The sequence below is a fragment of the Herpailurus yagouaroundi genome, unplaced genomic scaffold (genome assembly GCF_014898765.1).
Source record: "Herpailurus yagouaroundi ecotype Mexico unplaced genomic scaffold, PumYag 202, whole genome shotgun sequence".
Lineage (NCBI taxonomy): Eukaryota > Metazoa > Chordata > Mammalia > Carnivora > Felidae > Herpailurus > Herpailurus yagouaroundi.
In genome coordinates, this window is record NW_024412433.1 from 5,371,905 (window position 1) to 5,389,607 (window position 17,703).

The following is a 17,703-nucleotide window of genomic DNA, read 5'->3' on the forward strand; positions in this document are numbered from 1 at the left end:
AAGCCCATGTGGGGGCTTAGGCAGGGGCAGCAGCCTGGAGGGAGGCTGGCGGTATGGGTCTTGTCCCGAGCTGTGCTCGCTTGGCATCATGTCAGCTGGAGGAAGCCTGAACAGCCGTGTTACAGGACAGGCCATCGCCATCGACTCCATCCACCCTTCCTAGACAGGCTGCTGGTTCAAGGGAATTCAGCTTAGAGACCGTGTTCAACCACCAAAGACCCATCGCTGCCAGTGGCAGTCTTTTTCCGTCCGGGATATCTGCAGCTTTATTTGTTTTTTTTTATTTTATGGATTTTACTGAATGTTCCTAATGCTTCCACAAAAATCCACTCTCCCACACCCCATGGATTTGGTTTCCTTTTTCCTGTGACCCTAACACGTTATGCAAGCAGATTATTGTGGAGAAGTATAAGAAAGAACCATGGGGGCACCGGGGCGGCTCAGTCGGTTGGGCGTCTGACATGGGCTCGGGTCATAAAATTGCAGTTGGTGAGTTCGAGCCCCGCGTCGGGCTCTGTGCTGACAGCTCAGAGCCTGGAGCCTGCTTCGGATCCTGTGTCTCCCTCTCTCTCTCTCTCTGCCCCTCCCCCGCTCATGCTCTGCCTGCCTGTCTGTCTCTCTCTCTCAAAAATAAACAAAGAAAGAAAGAAAGAAAGAAAGAACCAGATGCAGGTGACCGAAGTCTCTGCTTTGCATGGGACTCTGAACATTGGAAGCTGAAAGGTAGTAATAAGGGGTGTGTAAGGGGGTGGTGTTAATTACCTGGGTGTTTCTGGTCTTAGAGCCATTCTTAGTAAAAGCCTGGTTTAGTTTGCCTTCGGGTTTGGACTATGGGTCAGGGCAGGAGTTGTGACATATTCCCGCGTCACCAGCCTGTGAGGCCAGTTCACATCAGGCTCGTGCTGTTGCCAACATTGCAATGCTTTCGAGCTTCCACGCGGCCACTCATTCATTGGTTCTTTCGGAAAATACTTATCGAGTGGAATGGATAGATGCGACAGTGCGCACAACGAGAAAGTCTCCTGGCCTCGCGACGACAGACGTTCACTACACTACAACACGCTGCAGACACAGGCCACGTGCTGCAGGGAAGTCTCCAGTCCGGGGACAGTGCGTGGACTGAACTATGGAGGGAAGAAAGGATTTGGCAGGCAGAAGGCAAAGGGAAGGGTATTTCTGGCAGTGGGAAGAGCATGTGCAAAGGCCCGGTGGGAGGAGAGAAGCCAGTAAGTATATAAGGATGAGAGTTGGCTATTTTTTTAGAGTGGGGGTGGGGGTAGTGTGTCTGCACACCCACCTGGGATAAAGGAGGACCCCGCTGGGAATTCTGTACAGGCTTCCGGTTAGAAGTGGCAGGCTTGGGGCGCCTGGGTGGCTCAGTCGTTTCAGCGTCCGACTTCGGCTCAGGTCATGATCTCACAGTTTGTGAGTTCAAGCCCCGCGTCCGGCTCTGTGCTGACAGCTCAGAGCCTGGAGCCTGCTTCCCATTCTGTGTCTCCCTCTCTCTCTGGCCCTCCCCTGCTCAAGCTCTCTCTCTCTCTCTCTCTCTCTCTCTCTCAAATGAACATGCACAAAAGGATATAGACCCACAAAGACAGCATGAAAGAAGGGAGGGGAGCAGGGGAACCTGTGCCAGGGACACGAGGGAGGCAATCCTGCTTCCCCCACAGCCCCAAAGGTCCCGCGGCACGGTTTTCCTGCAGGGCGCTCAGACTCCAGGCTGGCCACCCACGTGACCCCGGCCACCTCCCCGGAGGACATCAGGAGAAATTACTCTGTGCCCGGAGCAGCCGGAGAGGAACCCTTACCGCTCAGGTTAGGGCTCCAACACAAACGCCGAGTTTCCCCAAAGATACGGCCCAGGCGGTCCCCCGACGGTGAAGGCTCACCCTGTGGGACCCCGACACCAAGAGCATCCCCGCCCGTCTCCCACCCACACAGACTTTCCCAACCCACTTTTCAGGGCCTGGCTCTGGGATATCAACCGATTGCCAAAGATGATCAGAGAGCCTGTGGAAACAGCTGTGTGGCATCTGGGGAATTTCAGACGAAGGCGGTGCCTGGCACCACCCCCAGGGCCCGACCTCCTGGCTCTGGGGTGGGGTCCGCACAGTGTGTTTCGTTTGTTTCTCCATCTTCTCTTTGTTTCTGTTGTGAATGAGTTGCTTTTAAGCCCTCCAAATGATTCAGTGTTGGGGAGGGACTGACAACAGCTGGTAGGGTAGGGATTAGGGGTCAGAACACCCGGATTTGAGCCCTGGCCCCAGCAGTCAGCAGCTGTGTGCATGTACGTGCACACACGTGTGCGTGTGCATGTATGTGTGTGCATGTGTGTGTGCACGTGCACAGGTATGTGTATGTGTATGCATATGCACCCAGGGCTGGCAAAAACACAGATTGCTGGACTCCACCCCAGGGGTTCAAATGCAGAATCCACCAGGCATCCATGTCTCCGACAAGTTCCTCAGGGCTGCTGTCGCTGCTGGACTGGGGACCACCCTGGTTGTGGGTTCAGAACCAGAACTGCTGAGTCCAAGCCCCGGTTTTTCCCTTCACTGGCTGTGCGATCTTCGTAGTGTTACTTAAATTCCCTCAGCTTTATTTCCTGTGTATATACAATTAGCATCTCAACGCACGCGCCCCTCTGAAGGTGCCACTGGGAGAGGGGAGGAGGGAGGTCGCAGGGGACCCGCGGAAGGCTCCCTGCTGTTGGTGGACTCTCTCAACCTCTCAGCTTCCTTACAGCCCAGCCCGGGTCAAGTGAGGCCGATTTGCAACCCTGGAAACTTCACTGGGGAGGGTGTAGAAAGTGAGCTGAAACCTACAAAGCTTTGCAATTGACACTGTGCCCCTGCAAGTGTGAGCCACTGCAGATTCTGTTATTCCTGCAGAAAAGCTGCAGCAATCTCAGTAGGCACTTAATTCACTTAAAAAAGTTTTGTTTTTACATTACTTATTTTTAAGAGACAGAGAGAGACAGAGTATGAGCAGGGGAGGGACAGAGAGAGAGGGAGAGAGAATCCCAAGCACGCTCCATGCACCGTCATTGCAGAGCCACCTGTGGGGCACGATCCCAAGACCCTGGGATTATGACCTGATTAAAAGTTGGACGCTTAACTGACTGAGCCACTAAGCGCCCCCCCCCCCCCCCCAGGCCCATTTTAAAGAGCGCGCAATTCTCATCAAAGCGTTTTGCACTGAAAATCACTATCTGGCAAAACACGCATGTTTGCAAGAAAGAAAAAAGAAAAATGCACAAGTTTTTTTTTTTTTTTAATTTTTTTTAACGTTTATTTATTTTTGGGACAGAGAGAGACAGAGCATGAATGGGGGAGGGGCAGAGAGAGAGGGAGACACAGAATCGGAAACAGGCTCCAGGCTCCGAGCCATCAGCCCAGAGCCCGACATGGGGCTCGAACTCACGGACCGCGAGATCGTGACCTGGCTGAAGTCGGACGCTTAACCGACTGCACCACCCAGGCGCCCCTGAAAAATGCACAAGTTTTAAAAGATGTGTTATTACAGTGGGCTCTTGGACTTAAAATTAAAAATTAATTATCTGACGTCTCAGCTTAGCAGCATGTATTGTCCCACATTCCCTTTCAGGGTGCAGGATCATCTAGCACTCCTCCCACTGATGGGGCCCCGGAATGCCTAACTCACAATATGAAATTCTGGGTCAAAATTTACAACATTCTCGGAGAGAAAATTTGCACTTTCTGATGAAGCCGTCAGAGTTTCCTCCACAGTACCCAGATATCTGAGTTCTTCGGCAGGTATCCCCGGGGCCAGGCTCGGCAGCGGAAACTGGGGCTACCTGGCCGCACCCTCAAGGGTCTGGGGGCTGCAGGCAGGGAGAGGAGCCGGCCTCGCAAAGTGGGGAGAAGCAGGCTGCGGTGGAGACCCAGGACTCCCAGAGTCAGGTTGGGTCTGGGAAGGCCCCCCAAAGGAGGTGGGGAGATGGAAGGGTGGAGTGCAGGCAGCCGCCAGGAGCACAAGGGACCTGCTGTGCCCCAGGAAGAGACGATACTGTATCCGGGCAAGACAATGGGTTCTCGCATACTGGTGAAATTTCCCCTCTAATTAATGCTGTCGCCTGACGTCGTGTGACAATTTACAGCCGTGTCCTCTGTTTTCACCCTCCAGGCCCCCTCCCCATGCTGGCTTAGGGGCACACGGTTTTCCCCATCACTGCAAACATAGCCGACCAGTTGAAGTTCTTGTCATTGATTCCGTCTTTCAGGCTGCTCTCAGTTGGTTTAATTACAAATTTAAGGACGGTGTCAGTTCCTCGGTGGCTATAATTGATTTCAGCCCTGCCGCCTCGTTGGTGGCTCCTGCGTTCCAACCACACGATAAATCTTGCTGCATCCAAATCTTCACCCACACACCTTCTGTGGCCTTGACCTTGGTGATGTAGTACAGCGACCGAGGGAGAGAACCCCCCACCTGGGCTTGAATCTTGGCTTTGCCACATCCCGGTGGAGTGACTGTGGGTGAATCATTCCATCTCCCTGGGATTCATTTCCCCATCTGTGAAATGAGAACGGCACTATCTACCGTACAGGGTTGCTGTGATTGACGAGAATTAGTAGGTCAGTGCTTAGAAATACGCCCAGCATCTTGGAAAAATAGATTGGTACTTAATTACGTGTTCTTATTTACCTTTCCATCTATTATACCAAGCTCATAATGAAGGATGCACTGCGGGTTAAAGCCCTTTGTCTGCTTGCCTGTTGGACCTTTGATTTCTTAAACAGTAAATATTTTTTTTAGTATTTATTTTTGAGAGACAGAGTGTGAACAGGGAGAGGCGGAGAGGGAGACACAGAATCCGAAGCAGGCTCCAGGCTCTGAGCTGTCAGCACAGAGCCCGACGTGAGGCTCGAACCCACAAATCGTGAGCTCATGACCTGAGCTGAAGTCAGATGCTTAACCGACTGAGCCACCCAGGCGCCCCAGACCTTTAATTGTTTTTATTCAATTTTCATGACCTCTTTATGGAGTTTAGATATTTTCTGGGAATATTCTTATCTCAACCTGCCCTCATTTATATAATTTAAGCATTTTTTTTTATTACTAAACTTTTGGAACGTCTGTTTTGTGATTTTAAAAATTACATCCGAGTTCATAAGTTAATCCTGCATTCAAAATCTAATATTACGTTACCCTTTTTAAGGCATGGTTTGATTTATTATTATAATTGATAATTTGATTTCAATATATAGTGTTTTATTTTCCAACTCAGTTACTGTTAACTTTATTTCATTTTTGATACATAAGTATTAATCAGGAGAACACTTAAATATGTTGGAGGGAATGGAGTTTCTCTGGTTTAAATACAAATGGCTAATATTAGATATTATATTGGGGTCATAAACGTGGACTCCAAGATTTCCACTTCAAAATTTATTGAGAATTTCTTTAGGACCTTGGGAAAAATGCAATCACTTCCCGTAAATATTATTTTGCATCTTGAAAACAACTAATACTGTTATGCTGCTTTACAGGTTACGAAACCCTTCAGTATCTCTCGTGATCCCCCGGCAACCCTCCGAGGTGGTCGCTATTGTCTCAATTTGGACAACGGTGAGTTACCGTCTCATCTGATAGCTGCACTTCCCTCTACTCCCTTGAACATCTAATACATTTCCCTTTGCATATTTGGTTGCCACGCTGTTCGGCACATGCAATAAAAGGGAAATTTATTGAGCAACTCCCGAGGCACATTATCGCATGAGTGCTTTCACGTATAGTCCATCCATTCCGCGGCTACCCCCTGGGGTTGCTGGTGGTACTTCTGCCATTAAGTACAAAGAAAATGGTGCAAAGAGAGACTGGAGCCCCCATACTCCCCTGCACTCATTAAAAATGACGAGCTTTTCCACAATGCACTTTCTTTTTTTTTTTTTTAATTTTTTTTTTCAACGTTTATTTATTTTTGGGACAGAGAGAGACAGAGCATGAACGGGGGAGGGGCAGAGAGAGAGGGAGACACAGAATCGGAAACAGGCTCCAGGCTCCGAGCCGTCAGCCCAGAGCCCGACGCGGGGCTCGAACTCACGAACCGCGAGATCGTGACCTGGCTGAAGTCGGACGCTTAACCGACTGCGCCACCCAGGCGCCCCAACACAATGCACTTTCTTAATAGATCTCCACTTTATGTCAACATTAGACGTCTGCCTTCTCTTTGCTTTCCCGCTGTCTCCCTCTCATCACCTCTCGTCATCTTCTCGTGGGTCGGTCGGCTGTTTGTTTTCTGGCTCTTAATCTAATCTTCCCGGAACCTCTTCTTTTTAATATGGGGAGCCAGGTCCATTGCTATACACGTTCTTATTTTCCTATACAAACGAGCCCTAGAATGGAGCAGAATGCAGATCTCCAGGGCCTGGGGGGTGGGGGTGGGGAAGACGCCGGTCAAAGGGTATAAACTTCCAGTTAGAAGGTAAGTTCTGGGCTCACAGGTGCGGCGTGCTGGCTGCAGTTCACGATCCCGGATATGTACTTGAAGTTGCTACGAGACTGGATCTTCAGTGTTCTCATGACCGCCCCCCCCCCAAAAATAGTAGTTATGTGACGTGATGTAGGTGTTCTCAAAGCTTCTGTGGCAATCATTTTCCAGTCCGTGTATCAAATCATCACGTTATGCACCGCATGCTTATACAATGCCGTATGTCTGTCAACTGTATCTCAACAAAGCGGGGGGAAAATAAAAATACACACGTAAAATAAAACACACTGCAGCATTCCGCCGATCCTCTGACAAAACCTCATTGTCGAGTTATTGGAAAATACTATAAATCAGCAACGATCCCTCTGGCCATATAGAATCATTCTAACATTTTTGTGTTAATCATACATATGTATATAATTATAAATATGTATTAAACATAAATATACAAATACACATAATTGATAGGCTGACTATACTTCTATGCCTTTTTTTCTCACTTAACATTGCCCTCATGAGCAATTTCACGTGCCCCTGGAAACAGATTTTGATGACCGCATAAAGGGATGAGTTATCATTTCTCAATCATTTCCACCCTTTGACTTATTTATGTTTCCCATTTCTGCTTTTATAGATAAAGCTGAAATAAACAACCTTGAGTTTGAAGCCTTTAGTGCATGTCTGATGGGAGTCCCCTTGACAGATTCCTGGAAGCAGAATTAGACAAAGATTGGGAATATTCTCAAGGTGCCGCCGGCATATTACCTAATCACTTTTCAAAAAAATGCACCAGTTTACGATCCCCATTCTCTGTGCGTGAGGAAGCCCCCTTCCCCCCGGCCCCTCCCCAGCTCCTACACACAGGGTCTGGGTATGTCCTAATAGTTTGCTGCCATCGGCAAAATGGCACCAAGTTCCAAACCAGGGAGCCCCAAGGTCCAGGATCAACTCTGGCTCTGCCGCGTAAAAGCCGCTGGTCACGTAACCACTCAGAGCCTCAGAGCTTTATTCTCACGATGGGCACAACTGACCACACGCATACACACACACACACACACACACACACACACACACACACAGTTGTTTCCATCCCCGGCGAAGGGCAGGCAGAGGGAAGGTTTAAGATACGTCTGGTGATAGCCTCTCAGCCTCCACAGCAGGTCTGGTTAACTCTGAAGACGGTGCTCCTCACTGGGTCCCACAGACACCGGGAGAACATGAGCAGACTTTTGGGGGGATCCTTGAAGATCACAAAATCTCGAAAACTGCCTTTGTAAAATACGGTCGTGTTAGAGGATAAAAATACTGATGGTCTCCCAACAAGGTTGAGTGCATATAAAGCAGGACGCACAGGAACAGCAGGAACAACCTAAGAACAGGGGCCCCAGCTGCTGAGCCTCGCTGCGCTCCAGCTTCCGCCACCACCTCCTCTTTCCATGACGATCCGGTGTGCGACACCCACTAGACCCACAGAAACCGAGGCCCAGCGTGAGGGGCACCGCAGCTCCAGTAGGATAAGGGGGCCGAGCTGCCTGCCTCTAGAGACAGCTTTGCCCTTCCCGCCCCCGCATGATGTCCAGACCACATTTTCCACTAAGTGGGGATGAAGAGAAGGTTCCGGCCCCAACTTCGCTTTCGCCGTAAACGGCCCCGCGTTGCTCAGAGTGTGGTGGGCGTGAGATCTCTGCAGATCCGGGGTCGGGGCCGTGGGGCAGCTCTGGCTACTGAGCAGAAAAGCGTCCGGGGACAGGGAATGGGGCGTCCCCCCGAACCGGAATAGGAAACGGGGCGCAGAGACGCCCGACGGCTCGGAGACCACAGCCGCCGCCGCCGCTGCTGAGGACCCCACACGGCGGATGGCCACGGCCAACCTGGGCCCGCGAGGCAGCTGGGTCCAACCCCCACATCGAGGGCCCGCAGCGCTGCTTCCTGCCTCACCAACTTCCAACTTCCGAGTCCACGGATGGGCCGTAGGCCCCATTGGTGGAGCCTGGCCACATGATCACACCCTACTGCGAGGAATGCTGGGAAAGAGAGGATGCGAGGAGCGCTGGGAATGAGAAGAACAGGCATTTCCGGTGAAGCACCGGCACTTCCGGTTCTGCTTGCGCCCAAGATGCGCTGAGCGCTCCGTTCCTGAAATGCGGGTGCAGGTGTTGGATTCTGGGACGCCACAAAGGAATGGCCAGTCTTTACTCCGCTTGATGAGCGTCTTTAAAACCTATCACCCAGCGTGATCCGAAATGTTCAGGGGGACATAAAGTCTTTAACTTTCAAACGATCCAGCAGAGAGGGAGAGAGAGAGAGAGAGAGAGAGAGAGACTGAGAAGAAGAGACAGAGGGAAGGAGGGTTGCATTCTTCGCAAGCGTGAATTCAGTCCCGCCGAGGGCTTGCAGTCGGCCGCGGTGGGGGATGGATGCCACACAGGTTGGCAAACCTTTTCCCCCAGGCAGCTGGTTTGTTAAGCTTTTTCCAGCGCTCCGCTAGGAAGGTCTTTCCCGTCTGCCTTTCCGGGCTTCCTGCAATCACCAGGTCAAGTTCACCTACGTCCCGCTCTGCTGAGTCCTTTCCTCTCCCTTGCCTCTCCTTGAGCCGGTTCAGTTTGGCCCTGCCTTCAGGTCCAGAATGACTTCCTTCTCCGCGCTTGAAGATAATAGATCGGTGAGTACTGAATGTGTCATAGAACTGCCCAGATGCAATTTCTTTTTTCTTTTTTCTTTACTTATTTATTTTTGAGAGAGACAGAGAGAGCACCCAAGCAGCAGAGGGGCAGAGAGAGAGAGAGGGAGACACAGAATCCCAAGCGGGCTCCAGGCTCTGAGCTGTCGGCACAGAGCCCGACGCAGGGCTTGAACCCACGAACCGTGAGATCATGACCTGAGCCGAAGGCCAACAACGCTTAACCGGCTGAGCCCCCCAGGCGCCCCTACCCAGATCCGTTTTAAAACAGACTCAGTTTTCCAGGTAACTGCCAAGTTGTTCAAGTGCCGCAACTACCTTTTTAGACACAGTGTGCATCACTAAACGGTTACAGATGACAATGGGGACAAACCTAGTGTTCTAGGAAGCTGGTGTTTGGGGAAATGGTTTACAGCGAGGGCGATGTGTAGTTTTCCCGTCCTCAGAGCCCAGACAGCAGATCTGTTAAGTGAGGGAGGCGGGAGGCGGGAGGGGTGGGGTGGGGGGGCCGGGGGTGGTAGAGGGGGGAAATAACACACAGATCTTCGGGATTAAGGGCCACTTCGCTGCTCGTTAGTGCTGGTTGTGGTCTTCTAGCCTGAACTGCTTCCCATTCAGAGCAGAAAGAAAGGGGACCAGGCCGGTTCCAAATGGGACCGTCCGAGGAGATTCTTGGATGGGGCTCCTGCGCCCGCCCCAGCCCCCTGCAAAATGCTCCTTTTTTTCTCTGTAGCCTTCATTGTCCCCTGGAAGCTGATTGCACAACTGGGAATATTTTCCTAAATGGGTCTTGGGACATTTTGTCAAATAGCCTCTAGCTGGGTTTTCGACAGACACTGGCTGTTTCTTTGGGAAATGTGCGTGCCCAAACGTCTTTGAGAGAGTCCCCGCCATCTTTGTAAAAGCTGGGACCCAACGAAAGGACGCAAATGGCCACCTCGCGTGTAGGAACCACGAGGTCTGCGTTTCACGGCAGCGGCAGGATTTCCCCTCCATTCCTATTGAACACATAATTGCTGTACAATTAAAATGTAATTATGCTGTCAAACAATAATTCCCCAGTTACTCTAGCGTAGTGGCTTACGACACCGTAAATGTATTTTTAAAAGAATTGTGAAAGTTTTTTTTTTTTTTTCACATGGTGTTGCTAACTCCTGCAGTAACCGGTGGCTTTCTGGGCATCCCTCCAAGAGCTTCTGAACGGTCACATTTTTAAGGTCAACTGTACAAATATTAGCTTATCCTCTACTCAGGGCTTCCGAAAACACGATATTAGCTATCTGCAGTGGTCTAATTATTGCTTTGTTTGGAAAATAGAAAATAAATTATTTGTGTTTCTGAGACGTGGCACATTCCGAGAGCTCCTAAAACCTTGTTATGATTCCTTAAGGATGGAGAATTACCAACTCTCCCTTGAGGCTCTGAAGAAAGAAAAATTGTAAGGAAGGAAGGAAGGAAAAGGAAAGGAAAGAAAAGGAAGGAGGAAGGAAGGAAGAAGGAAGGAAGGAAGGACAAAGGGAGGAGGGAAAGAGACAGGAGGGGGGAGACACGGAGGAAGAGCGTGGGGAAGGGAAGAGGCAGGAAAGGAAGGGAGGACGGAAGGAGGGAGAGACATTGGCTTTGCTCCCCAGGCTCCGGGGAGAGGCTAGCACCTCCTTGGGTGTGCAAAGAGCCTGGTGGGCAGTGTAGGCCTCCTCCCTCCACCCCCCTTCTGTCTTCTTGCCCCCCCCCCCTCCAGTCTTCCATCGCCCCCCCCCCCCTCCCGGCTTCCTTTGCGTCTCCCCTTTCCTCCCATCTTTGGCTCCCATTAATGCTGACAGAGAGGGCGGATGCTGGGCTGAACCGGCAGCAGTCTCATCAGCCTCAAGAGTGCCTGGTGACGCCTCTGAGCACAGAATGCCATTCCTGTTACTTTTCCCGGACCCGCATCTACACCTCCTGAAAAGCTGGCCTCCTGGGAAAGGTGATCTCCATCATGGAAGGTAGGGGTTCTCTGTGCCACACAGTCTGCCTCTGCTGGCCCTCCTAGAGGAGAGGCCTTGCTCCTCTCCCCTCTGCGACCCTGACCCTGAGCGTGGATGGCAAGAAGGACCACAGGAGGGAGGGATTGTGCTTCCACGGTCTGGTCTCACTGTTGTTTTATTTAAAAAAAGATTCTTTTTAAATGTTTTTATTTATTTTTGAGACAGAGAGAGACAGAGCATGAACAGGGGAGGGGCGGAGAGAGAGGGAGGCACAGAATCCGAAGCAGGCTCCAGGCTCCGAGCTGTCGGCACAGAGCCCGACGCGGGGCTCGAACTCACGGACTATGGTCTCACTGTTGTTTTCAAACAAGGTACACATTCGTAGAAAATTACATAGCAATCCTACGGACTTAGATAAGAATTAAAGATTTACGTTCTCGTGTTCTTGGTGGTGCCTTCGGCACGAGTGAAAACCAAACAAACAGAAAATCAGGCAAACAACAGAAAAAAAAAACCCAACCCTGCAGGCCTCCGGGTTCTCCAGATCCGGAGATTTCAGCTTAGGTCATGAGCTCATGGGGTTGTGAGTTTGAGCCCCACATGGGGCTCTACAGTGACCGTGCAGAGCCTGCTTGGGATTCCCTCTCTCCCCCTTTCTCTCTCTCTCTCTCTCTCTCTCCCTCGCTCTGTCTCTGCCCCCTCTCAAAATAAATAAATAAACATTAAAAAAAATAATACTCACCTTAAAAGGGTATTTGTTAGAAAAATAAAAAAAATAAAACGTCCTCATGGACCGTCTTGAGATTTGAGCATGCAAATCGTGTGGGACCAACAGACTGTCTTGGCTTATAAGATTCTTAAATTAGAAGCAACAGAAATACGGTGGAGGTGGGTCAGGGGCGAAATGTGAGATTCTTAAGTTGCAAACAGCGGAGGTAAAATTTGGACGCATTGAGTCAAAGTGGGCCACACCATACGGCTTCTGGAGCGTCCCCTGCAGCCAAGAGCAGAGAGAGGCGGTGTAGGACTCGGAGGCTGTAGGACTGTCTCCACCGCTGTTCCCTGTCCCCTCTCGGGCCCTGCCTTTCTCTCTGCGGACAGCTGTCCTTTGCCTCTGTGGCCCACGCGATGGGGGGGCCGGCTCCGCTCGCGGCTCTCACAAGGCTGACCTCGCTCATACGCTACCTGACTGACGAAAACGGGTTCCCCTTTAAATTCCTGGACCTGCAGCTCAGGGCTGCTTTGCAGGGAAGGAGGAATCCTTGTGACCTGAGAGTCTGACACAGCATCGCACGGCCAGCGTCTCGACAGGGGGGTGGTAGTGTCGAGGCGGCCCAGCCGAATCGCCCCCTTCCCGCCGTGTGCCCCCCTCCCCCGCCATGACTCTTTCTCTCCTAGTCTCATCGTGTGTCCGTAAGATCGAAGCTGTCCTATTTGTTTCGGAGAGACTCACGGGGATTACACGCGTAGAACTCTAGAACAAGCAGGTGGTGGTTTTGTTTTACTCATCTGCAGGTGTTGGTGTCTTTCTCTAAGGAGGAAAGTGACAGTCACGTGTCGCTGAGGTGTGCTGGGGCTTGTGGAGAGCGTGGGGCCGGGCCTCCTCTTTTTCAAAAATGTTTCTTTATCGGCCGATTTTGAAAGAGAGAAAGAGAGAGCGAGCGGGGTGGGGCGGAGAGAGAGGAGAGAGAGAATCCCAAGCAGGCTCTGTGCTGAGTGTGAACTCGGGGCTCGATCCCGTGAACGGTGAGATTATGACCTGAACCCACATCGAGAGTTGGATGCTCAACCGACTGAGCCACCGAGGTGCGCCGGGTGGGCCATCCTATTAAATGTGGCCGGGAACCAATGGAATCTGTTGGTGAACACCCAGGGCCAGAAATGAACCCCTAGTCAAAATGCTAGAGAAAAGTCACAGTTTTCACTGAAAGAATGCTGACCCTGAGTGGTAATACTGAGACAACCAGATTGGACTTCTCATAGAAAACTGAGCTCCATAGAGACCAGAGTATAACGACTCTTTAAATTCTGGTTCAAAAAAAAAAACAACAACAAACTCTACATCATATAAAAAAAAAGATGTTATAAATGTTCATGATCTTTTTTCAAAGATACAATAATAATATTTATAATAATCTCAGCCAAGTGCTATGCTATGTGCCAAGTACTGTGCTACGAGTTTTTCATGTGCTATTCTGAATTTAATTCTCCAAACAACCCAAGACATAACGAATGCCGTCTTGATTCTGCGGTCAAGGAAACACGCTCCACGAGTCCCAGATCTCAGGATAAGCAGGTGAAAACTCACACTCGGGGCTCACTGTGGGATCTAATGCAACAGCTGTAAGGTGCACAGGCAGGAATCATGCAGCCCAGCGTGGGCCAGTGTGTGCTTTTGAGAACGTTTTCTAAAATGAACCTTACATGGAATAGACAACACGGGGCTGAAGTCTTTAATGTATATTTTTGAGAAAGAGAGAGACAGAATGCGAACAGGGGAGGGGCACGGAGGGAGACACAGAATCCCAAGCAGGCTCCAGGCTCCGAACTGTCAGCACAGAGCCCGGTGCGGGGCTGGAACTCATGAACCATGAAATGACCTGAGCGAAAGTCAGACGCTCAAGCGACCGAGCCACTTAGGCGCCCCAGGGCTGAAAAGGAAACATTTGCTCTAAAATGGGAGCTGAAAACATCCCTGACTGACTGAGTTTGCAGGAAGGGAACGAAGAGGCCAGCGGAGGCCAGCAGGAGTTTCTGGAAGGATGGTTTTGCCAGTGCCAGGAACTGGACATTCGCTCAGAGGTGGGACACTGAGGGTCCTTTCTAGAAGGCTCCAAATGGAGAGGAAGCTCCACTGAGCCCCATTGGCCCAGAGACAAGAAACCCCTGGGCTGCGAAGTTCAGGGTCTATCTTTTCCAGGGGTGACTGAAGAGCTGGCTGGTCCCAGGAGGCCACTGTCCACCTGAGTCCCTGAGGACAGGGGCTGCTTAATTAGGTTGGCCAATGAGTTCGTTAAGTCTGGGGGTCACAGATTTGAAGGTGTGTCCCTGGGGGGATCTCCAGTTGAGCAAGGACAAAGCGTCCTTGACTATGAACACACAGTAAAACCCAGGGGACAACCTCAAAGGCAGGAGAGCCCAGCGCAGGCCAGTGGGGCTGCTGAGACCCCCTCTCTTTGCTGCTCTGTGTCCTTGCACCTGCCCTCACCTGCCTTGGTTTCTTCCCTCCTCTGTCTGCCCCCACCCCAACCATTTTTACCCGTCCAGTCCTTTCTGATCCTTCGCCTCTCAGGCTGTGTCCTCCAGGAAGCCCTCACAGCCCCTCGGAGCGGGCGTCCAAGTACCAGCAGGCGCCCCACTTCATGCTCATCACCTTACACTGGTGTCTACTTACGGGATGCTCTGCCCTTAGAGCGGAAGTTCTTCAAAGAATTCTGTCCTGTTTCTTGTCGCATCTCCAGCGACCAGCGCGGTACCCGGTGCAAAGTAACTGTTCAAGAAACGCGTTGTCCGAAGCCTCAGTGGCAGGAAGAGAAGCGTCACTCGGAGCAGCCGTAGTGACACGCGTGGAAGGAAGCCTTTGGGACAAGCACTCACTCTTGAAGCTAGACAGTGGTTCCGGTTTGCATCGTGCTAGAGTAACACCTGCCCGCCCCCCCCACCCCGCCACCCCAGGAATTCAGGAGGGGCTGTCCGCCTGTGCACATGGCGCCACCAGGCGGCAAGGACAGGAACACGGTTTCAGATTCTTCCGACTGGCCTGACTTAAAATTATGTGAGTCACGATGTTTTGACTTTAAGGCACAGAATTATTTCAAGTCTTTTGCACATCATTAAAATATATTCCTTTAAAAATATGCTGTTTTCAGGGGGCGCCTGGGTGGCTCAGTCGGTTAAGTGTGGGATTCTTGATTTCCGCTCAGGTCATGATCTCCCCGTTCATGAGATCGAGCCCTGTGTCAGGCTCTGTGCTTGCAGAGTGGAGACTGCTTAGGATTTGTTCTCCGTCCCTCTCTCTCTCTCTCTCTCTCTGCCCCTCCCCTGCTTACTCTCTCTCTTTCAAAAGAAAGAAACAAATGTTAAAAAGATAAAAAATATTATGCTATTTAAAATTTGCCTGAAGCAGGCTTCGTGCCCAGCATGCACCCCCATGCAGGGCTTGAACTCACGACTCTGAGACCAAAATCTGAGCTGAGATCAAGAGCTGGGGGTTCAACCCGCTGAGCCACCTAGACACCCCTCAGATTTGCATGATTTAAATTCACAAGCATAGTGTTCTATTGGAGTGTAAGCAAAAGGCAAAGGTGGCCTGACAATCCCCGAAGCCAGCGCTGGAGCGCAGGTCCCCTGGGGTCCCCTCCCTGTACCTGCACCTGCCCAGGGGCTTTCATAACCAGGTGGGGCCGCTCGCCCCCGGGGCGCAGATGTCCACTCCCTGAAGAGCAGTGGTGGTTCCGAAAGGGACAAACGCTGGCTCGGTGTGACCACCGCCCAGAAGCAGGGCGCCTCGTGAGTCGCAGCTTTCCCGTGGCGCCTCCCCCAAGCAGTTCAGTCGGCTGGCGTGGATGGATGGCTAATAGCACGATTCGTCCAGTCCATCCACTCAGCCTCAGCCCTCTGGGGGATGTTTGCAGGGACGACTCTGGGATGACGATCAGAGCGCTCCGGGGCTTGTGGCGAATACCCAACGGGAGGCAGACCCGCTTCAGGACTGTCTCGGTCCCCAGCACTGGTCTCTGGGGTCTGAACCCAAGACAAACCGAAGCGTCATCATATTTTCCCCTTGCTTAGAACACAGAGATTCTTGGAAACTGCAACTCCGTGAATTTCAGGGGATAGGACTTTACACCAGCTTGTTTCTAGATTAGGACTTTAGGGGAAAGAGAGCATTTTCGGGGCTGTTGGCGCTGTCTGGGCCTGGGTGTTTCCGGGTCAAATAAGTGGAAGCTGGTTGCACAGCCTGAAGCCCTGTGGCAGCCGTGGCTGCAGGAGCGAAGTTGTGCCATGAGCCTTCAGGGGACTGAGGACAACACAACACGGGTGGGACTCGAGAGCCCCATCCAGGTTTAGAGTCGGTTCTCATGCGCTGAACCTCTCTGAGTCCCATTCCTGCCATCTGTAGAATGGGCAGAACAAACGATCTACTTTGTGGTGTCTTTTTATATGAGGAATGATGGATAAGAAGAACAGAGCTGGGTCATACGTAAAAGGATGGAATATAGAACGCTTTCAAATCTCGTCAAGACGACAGAAGATGCACGCATACCCCTCCACACGGCATTTAAAGATAGGTGAGAAAAAGACAAATAACCCAGTAGAAAAATGGGTGATGAATAGGGCAAGCAACTAACAGAAGAAATACAAACAGCCTTTCAGTTTGGAAAACGTTGTACAACGTGATGACTGTGATTAACGATGCTGTATCGTGTGTTTGCAAGTTGCTGAGAGAGTAGATCTTCAAGGTTCTGTTTCTGAGAAATATTTATTCAGGTACTCTCTACACCCGACACGGGGCTCGAACTCACAACCCTGAGATCAGGAGTCGCACGCTCTTCCCACTGAGCCAGCCGGGCGCCCCTCAAAGGCTCTCCTTATAAGGAAAAAGCCATCATAACTATGCGAGGTGATGAATGTTAACTGATTGTATTGTGGTGATCCCTTTGTAACACATAACGTATATATCAAATCATTCTGTCGTACGCCTTAATAAACTCACACGGTGGCGTATGTCAACTATATTTCAATAAAACTGGAAAAGAAAATCAATAGACTTAGGAAAACTGTAAAACCTACCTACAGCTAAAGAAATGCAGATTGAAGGGTTGACTTATTTGCTCTGCTGGGTTGAAGACACCGGGGGCTGGTAACATCTGGAGCGCTGAGGGCCCGGGCAGACAGGCATCGCTCCACACCAAATTGTGCGGACTGGAACAGGCTTTGCAAAGGGCAATTTCAGATTATACATGAAAACCTTAAGTTTCTCATCCTTTGGTATCAGAGTTTCACTTAGAGGAATTTATTTAGGTTAAGGAGTGGTAGCCCAAGTGCATAAAAGTATATATATAAGGATATTTAAAATAAGGTTTTGCCAGAAAGATGTCAAGAGGGGAAAAAAAAGATCCCTGCTATTACCTCTCCAAGTTCCATGAAATCTCAACCTCCAGATATGAATGCACGCAAACTCGGGACTGAGAAATGTGTTTAAATCTCACCCCGGTTGCGATAAGGTAAGCTTTATTTAGCAAAGCAAAATGTGAATTACAGCTTAACTTGCCGTCACGTTGAACATCCCACAAACTGTGGTCGAGTTTCTTTACAGTAAGTTTTGGGGGATGAAATAGCACAAGTTTTGCCAAGAGTAGAAACTTGCGTCTGGGTACAAATTAGCCCCTGCTCATTTTGTTATGGTGACCCCATGATTCAAGAAACCATAAACTAATACCTCGGGAGAGCTAACGAGCTCCATGAAATGGCTGGATTGCATTCAAGGGAAAGATACTGGCCGAGTTTCTGAGAACTTGGGTAAAATTATTGAGCAAACGGATTTCTGTGCCCTCTGTGGTTTGGCCAAATTTGGTGGTTAGAGAGATTCCACAGGAGGCAGGAAA

General features: G+C 50.6%; 1 non-coding gene across 1 annotated transcript; it reads right to left on the reverse strand.

Annotated features, from left to right (window-relative positions):
- Window positions 1-16,595: 16,595 nt before the first annotated feature.
- Window positions 16,596-16,668, reverse strand: TRNAR-CCU (transfer RNA arginine (anticodon CCU)). Its single transcript has one exon. It is a non-coding gene; the product is annotated as a tRNA-Arg (tRNA).
- Window positions 16,669-17,703: the final 1,035 nt, after the last annotated feature.